At 32.0% G+C, this 7,420-nt stretch overlaps 1 long non-coding RNA gene across 1 annotated transcript; it reads left to right on the forward strand.

Annotated features, from left to right (window-relative positions):
- Positions 1 to 5,117: 5,117 nt before the first annotated feature.
- LOC143571737 (uncharacterized) lies at positions 5,118 to 5,913 on the forward strand. Its single transcript, XR_013142147.1, has 3 exons — positions 5,118 to 5,164; positions 5,245 to 5,319; positions 5,792 to 5,913. It is a non-coding gene; the product is annotated as an uncharacterized LOC143571737 (long non-coding RNA).
- Positions 5,914 to 7,420: the final 1,507 nt, after the last annotated feature.

Here is a 7,420-nt window from a genome sequence, read left to right on the forward strand (position 1 = left end):
ATCTTTCGTTTTGTATTTGCAGTCCAACGACTCCCATAATCCTTTGGCAGTCTTGGCCTTACAATACACGTTATATAGTGCATCCACCATGTCATTCAAGACATAGTTCCGGCACAAGAAATTCGAATGATTCCAAGCATGAACTGCGCTTAACGATTGCGCATTCGTTGCCCCTTCATCAACATGAGGAACGGTTTCAGTCAAGAACCTCGCGAGGTTCAAAGTGGTCAAATAAAAGAACATCTTTTGTTGCCACTACTGTTTGAAATTCACACCGGTGAACTTCTCCGGTTTCTGAGCATGAGACGTGACTGCATTAGGAAGCGGAGCAACCAAACCGGTTGTGACAGCAACAGCGAAAGTGACGATTGCAGAAATGGCAACACTCATCGGTTGGGATTCCATTCTGAAATGAAAATACAAGAAATAATAAGTAATCTGTTTAAGTTCGTTGGAAATCTTGTATTATAAAATCCCGAGAAAGAAACGAAAATAAATGAAACAGTAAACCGGGCTTGTGTTTAACACAATTCCCTTAAACAGATTCGCGGTCTGTTCTCAGGGTACTCCGGTTCGAAACAGAATCGAAGCTCCGCCGGACTTGATCACTTGCCTAAAACGAAAACCGTAAATAATTGTTGCAGCAAAGAGAGGAAGAAGATGAAGTATGTTTTGTGTGGTGTGTCTTGACTAAAGAATGTTCATGGTATATAATCATTATAATTATTAATGGTATTGATCAACATATTTGAATTTCAAAAACGAATTCAAGAAATCGTCTAACGCGGGCTTGGGTTTTTGGAGTTCGATGAATTTCTAGTTCAGAAACCCAAATTTGCAACCCCCCTGCGCGCGCGTAGGACCTGTGGTAAAACATGTCATAAAGATTCAAATGAGTGGTGAAGGCTCTACCTTATATACCACTCATTATTTTGTTCTCAATCCGATGTGGGACAACCTTTTACCACTTCCTTATTAAGACTTCATTCACACACATTTTTACTTAAAACTTCCAATAAAATTGTTATCATCTTCACTTTTGTTATGTCAATCACAAATTTACAGTCCGCAATTAAGCTTAAAACCTTTTTTTACAACAATTAAATCTTAAACCCGTTTTTTCTGTTATATAATAACTTATCTTTCTCTTTTGGATATGCTATTGACACATGTAAGTGTTTTCTATTTGGTTCTTCAACCCCTAGATAATGTTGGTATGTTCTGTTATCTCTATGAATAATTATGTATTCTGAGTCACTTGAAGTTTCGTGACCTTTTTAATCAAGTAATTTTGGTTTTTACCTTTTGGGCAGAGGATTATACAAGCTTAGATACCATGGTTTTAGATACCAATTCTAATGGAATTTCATAGGCCGTATCTATAATACTGATTGGCAATTTGAATCTGAATACTTGAGCTATTATTTGTTTTGTTTACAACTCTAATGTAGTGGCTCATAATCTTTGGAACTTGAATATAATGTGATCTTCATTTGCTCAAGTTGATAAAAATCAATCTTAAATGGCTCTTATTATGTGAGAGATCAGATTTGATAACATTTTTTTGTATGTATGATGAATGAACCTCTTAAAATATGTTTTTTCTTCATTACAAGAAGTTAGATCTTTAAAAATTGAGTTTTTAGAACATCTATAATGGTGAAGGATAAAAACAGTTACAAAATTAGTTGACAGGGAAAACTAACCGGACTAAAAACCGGTTTGTTCGCTTTTGCGTGAAACAAAGATAGGTCGAGAGTAGGATTGGGTCTATACTTTATGATATGATCTCCCCAAATTAGAGTTTGTTAAGTTTCAAGAAATAGTTAATAGTTGATGCGTTTGTTTTTATTATTGGGTTGGTCTCGGGCTAAATGTGAAGCACCAGCCGCGTGTTCGTAGTGACCGGTGGTAACAACCAACTAAAGATTATATTGTATATTACTTTGTGTAATTATGTTATCGATTAGAATAGTGTGTCATGAACTACAAAATCTACCGTCCACCATCACTTAGCACACAGATATGCCCGCCAAACAATAGATTTTATGGTTTAAACAAATTTTACGTAAAATAAAATGAAATTTCACAATATCAAAAGTTAATTGGAAGAAATTGGGACTATACACCATTAGAGGTGTTTAATATTTGATTAGGGCTCACTCCAACCCAACTCACTTAAAAGTGCTTAAACATTAAAACATATAATGAATGTAACAACTTAATATATATACAATTACCCTTAAATCAAAGCAAACTCTGTTGCAAATAAAACAAATTATTACAAAAGGTAAAATAACAAGGTGATTAAAAATAAAAACCTAAATAAACTCCCGTAATACGGGGGCTAAAAGCTAGTATATATATATATATATATATATATACATATATATATATATATATATAGTATGTGAAAATATATTATGAAAGAAGAAGATAATAAGCATAAACAAAAAGATGGGTGAAAGTTTGTTGTGTATTGTATCAAAAGAGGTTGCTTCATTCATTAAACAAATAGGCTATAAATCTATCTATTTATCTATATAATTATCTACCATAAAATCCTACGTGTCGCTCTCACATCGCTCTCCCATTCTTCTAGAGCAGCCAGATTGCTTGATTTATGAATGGATGCTTCTCATGCGTTTGACCCGTTTTCACGGGTATGGGTCTTCTGACAGGTTTGGATATGGTGAAACGGATTATATCACATTCTGAAACCCTACCGAGTTCATTTATGAAAAGAAAAGCAAGGAAAAGAAAGTTTTCTCTTCTTATCTTTTCTTTTGTTATCTTCTCTTTTTCTTCAATTTATTTTCCTTCCAAATTTTTCCAGAAAAAACACAAATTCTTTTATTTTACTCATCATTTTCTCTTCTCTCTCTTCCTTTTCTTTTTTTTAATAAAACTCAAGAACACATTTTTTAAATTTTTCTTCCTTCCTTTACTTTTCTTAAATGAAACTCGGGAAAAAACATATTTTTTTGTCCCTCCTTTTCTTTCTATCTCCTCAGTTGAATGAAACTCACAAAAACTTGATCGTTGCCTCTCCATATTCTTCTTGTGAACAATTGATTCTGAACGCAGGTTGCAGATCACGACATCTCCTATCCAAAATCACCAATTAATCGCTGGTATCCTGGCTTTGAAGCACCAAATAGCTTCAGTGTTATACATCAACCACGAACATATTCCTCAACATCGTATCTGATCGGTTCAAGGCAACTCCGATTCTTCCATCATTCCATGAATATCGTTTATGCTTTAATCATTGTAATGTTTATGTTCAGAGCAATCATGATCCATGTTTGGTCTGATTTTCATCATATAATATTGAAACCCTAATTCATGTTTCGTTTAACTATTGTTTTTTTCCTTCCCTCGGATTTTAATTTGGTTCACTAACCATAACTTTTCTTGTTATTCAACCCTAATTCATCAAATCTAATAAAAGTAGACAACAAACATAATCTTTTTATTAGGGAGTCTTATGTATACATTGATAATTTTAGTATGCATTAAGTTGGACAGAGAAGATAATATTTTATGGGCTATGATCGTAGTAGGAAGTTGTTTAACAAATTTTCCCAAATGGAAATTGAGTAGTTGACCTTCTTAACCTCAACGTAGTCAGTTATGTTGGATTTTAGAGTGAAACTAAGGAAATATTACTGTTAGACATAAGGAAATATTACTGTGAGAATATACAAAGTTTAAATTATAATAAATCTTTAATCAGATAATTTTGTAACTTTTTAAATCATAGTTTTATGTTTGCAATTTGTTTGTTATCTTGAAATCAAACAACTTTGTGTAGAGATTCAGTATTTATATAAACATTAATTGGTCTTAGGGTTTGTATTATGGCACACACTTTCAACAAATTGTGCAACTGAATTTCATTTGGGCCTTAGCTTTGCAATTATGGTGTCTTTAGGTGGGCAAATTTATAAAGTTTGGTGTTTGCGTGTTCTAATGATATTCATAACTGAGTTTTAAGGTTTGTGGAAACAGGTCCATTTTAGGTTGATGTTTGGTAAGCAACTCTAAACGAGTGACACTAATACACCTAATATGCTGATAGTTGTTACATGGTATAGTAATCATCAAAGTTAAAGAAAAATGTTAGAACTCACATGGTGTTTACATACACATTTGCTTTCATTCCTTTTATGAAAGGAGGAGTTACTGATTTTTGGAAGTTATTTTGGTTAGGGATATATGCTAATATGTGGAATTTTTTCTTGCTATATAATGTGATGTAACCTGTTTTAATCTATAGAATTTGTTGGATAGATGTTTAATCTCTATAGGATTTGTAGAATAGTTCAAGCTTGGGATCGCTTAACATTATTGTTCAAATATTATAGGTTTTATATATTTGTGATGAGGTACCTTATGGAATGAAGCTGAACATGGAGCTACGAATGAGAAACCAAAAAGGATGCATATTTTTTACCAGTTAGACGACGGGTCAAAATTATCTGCTGAAACTTTTGGAGGCCTGAATGTAACTCAGAACCTTGGGAGGTAACTACAACAATTTCTATTATCTGTATTATATGAAATCCCCAATTTTTCTCTGAATGCTAATGTTGCAAATCTGTAATTTTGAGTGATTGGTTACCTACTTCACAATAAGGCAAACATGCGGTTTTCTGAGGTTTGTTTATTGGTCCGTGACCTTCGATTTGGGCTTTAGTTTCTTGGTCTTTATAATTTCTTCTTTTTCGAAAGAACGTATTGAAAACCACATTCATTCTCATGAAGTTTGAATTATCTAATCATATAATAATAACCATTTTTTAATGGCATTCATCGGCTTTACGTGGGAGATAGATTAGAAACCCAACTATGCCCAGAAGCAAGTTATGATATTGTTTATTATTATTTTATTGTTTAGGTGTGAAACAAATATTCTTGTGCATTCAAAATTTCAAACCTTTTTTCTGAACTGTATACACTTACTTTTGAGATGTGAAATTATGCAAAAATTAGCTATGCTTCTACAAAACATATATCAAAGCAAGACGCTCTATATATGCATCTCAATGGGTCTTCACACGTGTATTCATTTGTTTATGAGTTATACTGATATTACCATTTTAACCTTGCAGAGTTGCTCTTTTGGAAGGCCCATTATTAGTTATGAGAACTTTTAACAGTTTTGTTGTTTCTAAATTGCTTATTAAATATGATTATTACTTTTAGTGACATTTAACTTCTTTTTTTTTGTGTCAACAGTCAATGTGAATGATACAAATTCAAAGGTGGTTTAAAGATAAAAGTTGTTGGTCAATACTTCTCATAGAAAAAGAGGTAAATACTTCAGTATGGTGGTTTGGCTTATGATTTTGAAAAACTCAGCTTTTATGAGCATTTTGACATTTTTTGGTCAAGTTGAATTTTATGTGGATTTTTGACTTTTTCAACATTTGTGACTTTTTAGGTTGACCAAAAGAGTCAATAGAAAATTAAGCTGGCCAAACCAGTAAAGAGCTTAATTTTATAAAACTTAAATGTTGGACACACAATAACAGTAGGAGACATGTTTTTTCTAAAAGCTATTTATACTATATTACTATTACTTATTGTACCAAAAATGTGTACTGGGCAATAATATGCCATAGTCAAAACCTGAGGGTTTTAAACTATGTCTGGTAAAATATGTGGGTTAGATCAAGTTGAATAATGAAATGAACTTTATTCGGGTTAAAGAGCTCTATTTTTAAAAGGTTTGATGTTAGATTAAGGCGAAACATGTTCAAGCTAAAATAGATTGTTGAACCAGATTATATGTGACGGATGGAGATTGTGGTGGTGGAGATAGGCAGTGATGACCTGTGGTGATGGCAGTGGCAAGTAGGTGGTGGAGTGATATGCTCTAAATTACACTTTAAACAATTTTATAGATTTGTTATGTGTGTAATTGATCTAGGGTAAAACTTTGTTAGCTTTTGTTCCTTATAATTCATTTAAGGTGATTTGGGGTTATATATGTGCATGTTTGTTGAACTCAAATCAATATGTTTCGAGGGGAGAAAAAAGGGGAATTGAGCGTCTTATTCAGGTGTTAGAATTTTCCAATGTAATCAAAGTGTGTTTACGATATCCACATTGATGGGAAGAAAACAAGTCAAGTGGTCAGTATAAAACGGAAGCCCACTTTATTTGAAAGAGGTCTGAAAGGCAAATTAGTTCAAATTTTAGTAGTGAAGCAAAAATAAATAAATAAATAAACTATTTAATCAATTAAATAAATGTAAAAATTCAATATTAAGTATTTTAGTCATTTTCAATTTTTGTTATAAAGAAAGTACTCAGTTGAATAGAAAGCTAATTTGTCAGGTTATATTCATGATTAGGTTAACTAAATCAAACCATTGTCTATAACCACAAGCGATATGTTGTGGATTTTTATAACAGAAGTATTCGCTAATGGTTTCGGTTTTAGGCAATAACGAAATAAGGTGAACCCATGCTCACCCTTATCTCTTATCTGTGAGATTTGATTCATATTTAATTTAACATAATACATATTACTTATATTATATATAGTTAAGACCAAATTATGAATATATACTATCAAACTAATAAATATTGTTAATAATTGTTAATGTAGGTAATTTTCTATGTTCAACAATAATCGTTATTCTGAGGTTGTCATTCTCTGACTATATTATCATCAAAATTGTTGTATCACATTGATGTAACATTTAATTTAAATACTTAAATATATCATACATGAAAAATATATATTCACAGTAACTTAAAAAAAAACTAAAAGCAACCCGCGTAATACGCGGACTAAAAACTAGTAGCCTTATATATAATTAACGTGGAAAAAAAATAAAATACTAAACTTTATCAACTACTTGCATGAAAACAGGAACTAAAATACAAGTTGGAAAACCCACGTCCAGCGTTGACTACTTGCTATTCAGTGACCTGTTTAAACAAAAATGGCACCCGACTTTCGAGCCCGATCCATAATCAAGATTAAATCCAACATATAGTGAAACTATATGATTCAACAGGGGAATAGATTGAAAGGCTTAGAACATGAGGGTCTACAAAAATAGGGTTACAAATGCAAGGGTCTGAGAATAAGTTCTCAAACCTGTTATATCGGGTTTCAGTGTTGATCACATTGTTCTCAAACATGTGCAAAAACTTGTGAAAGCTGAACTGAATTTGTGTTATCTTTAAAAAAATATAAAATCAATGGTATATCGGATTGAGGCGTTTATTATATTTTCAGAAAGCTTGTCGAGTCTACTTTTACTGTGTTTGATCATAATAATCGAACAAGGGCATTTAGGTGGGTCAAAATCATCTCGAAGAGTGGCAACGCAGAAACTTGTGAAATCTTAAATTTTTAGTAATCGATATTAAGAAACTTTTTATACCAAGTTGAGTT

This window comes from Bidens hawaiensis, unplaced genomic scaffold, assembly GCF_021521415.1.
Source record: "Bidens hawaiensis isolate Kalapana, Puna unplaced genomic scaffold, B.hawaiensis_p1.1 tig00025558_1, whole genome shotgun sequence".
In the NCBI taxonomy this organism is placed as follows: Eukaryota; Viridiplantae; Streptophyta; class Magnoliopsida; order Asterales; family Asteraceae; genus Bidens; species Bidens hawaiensis.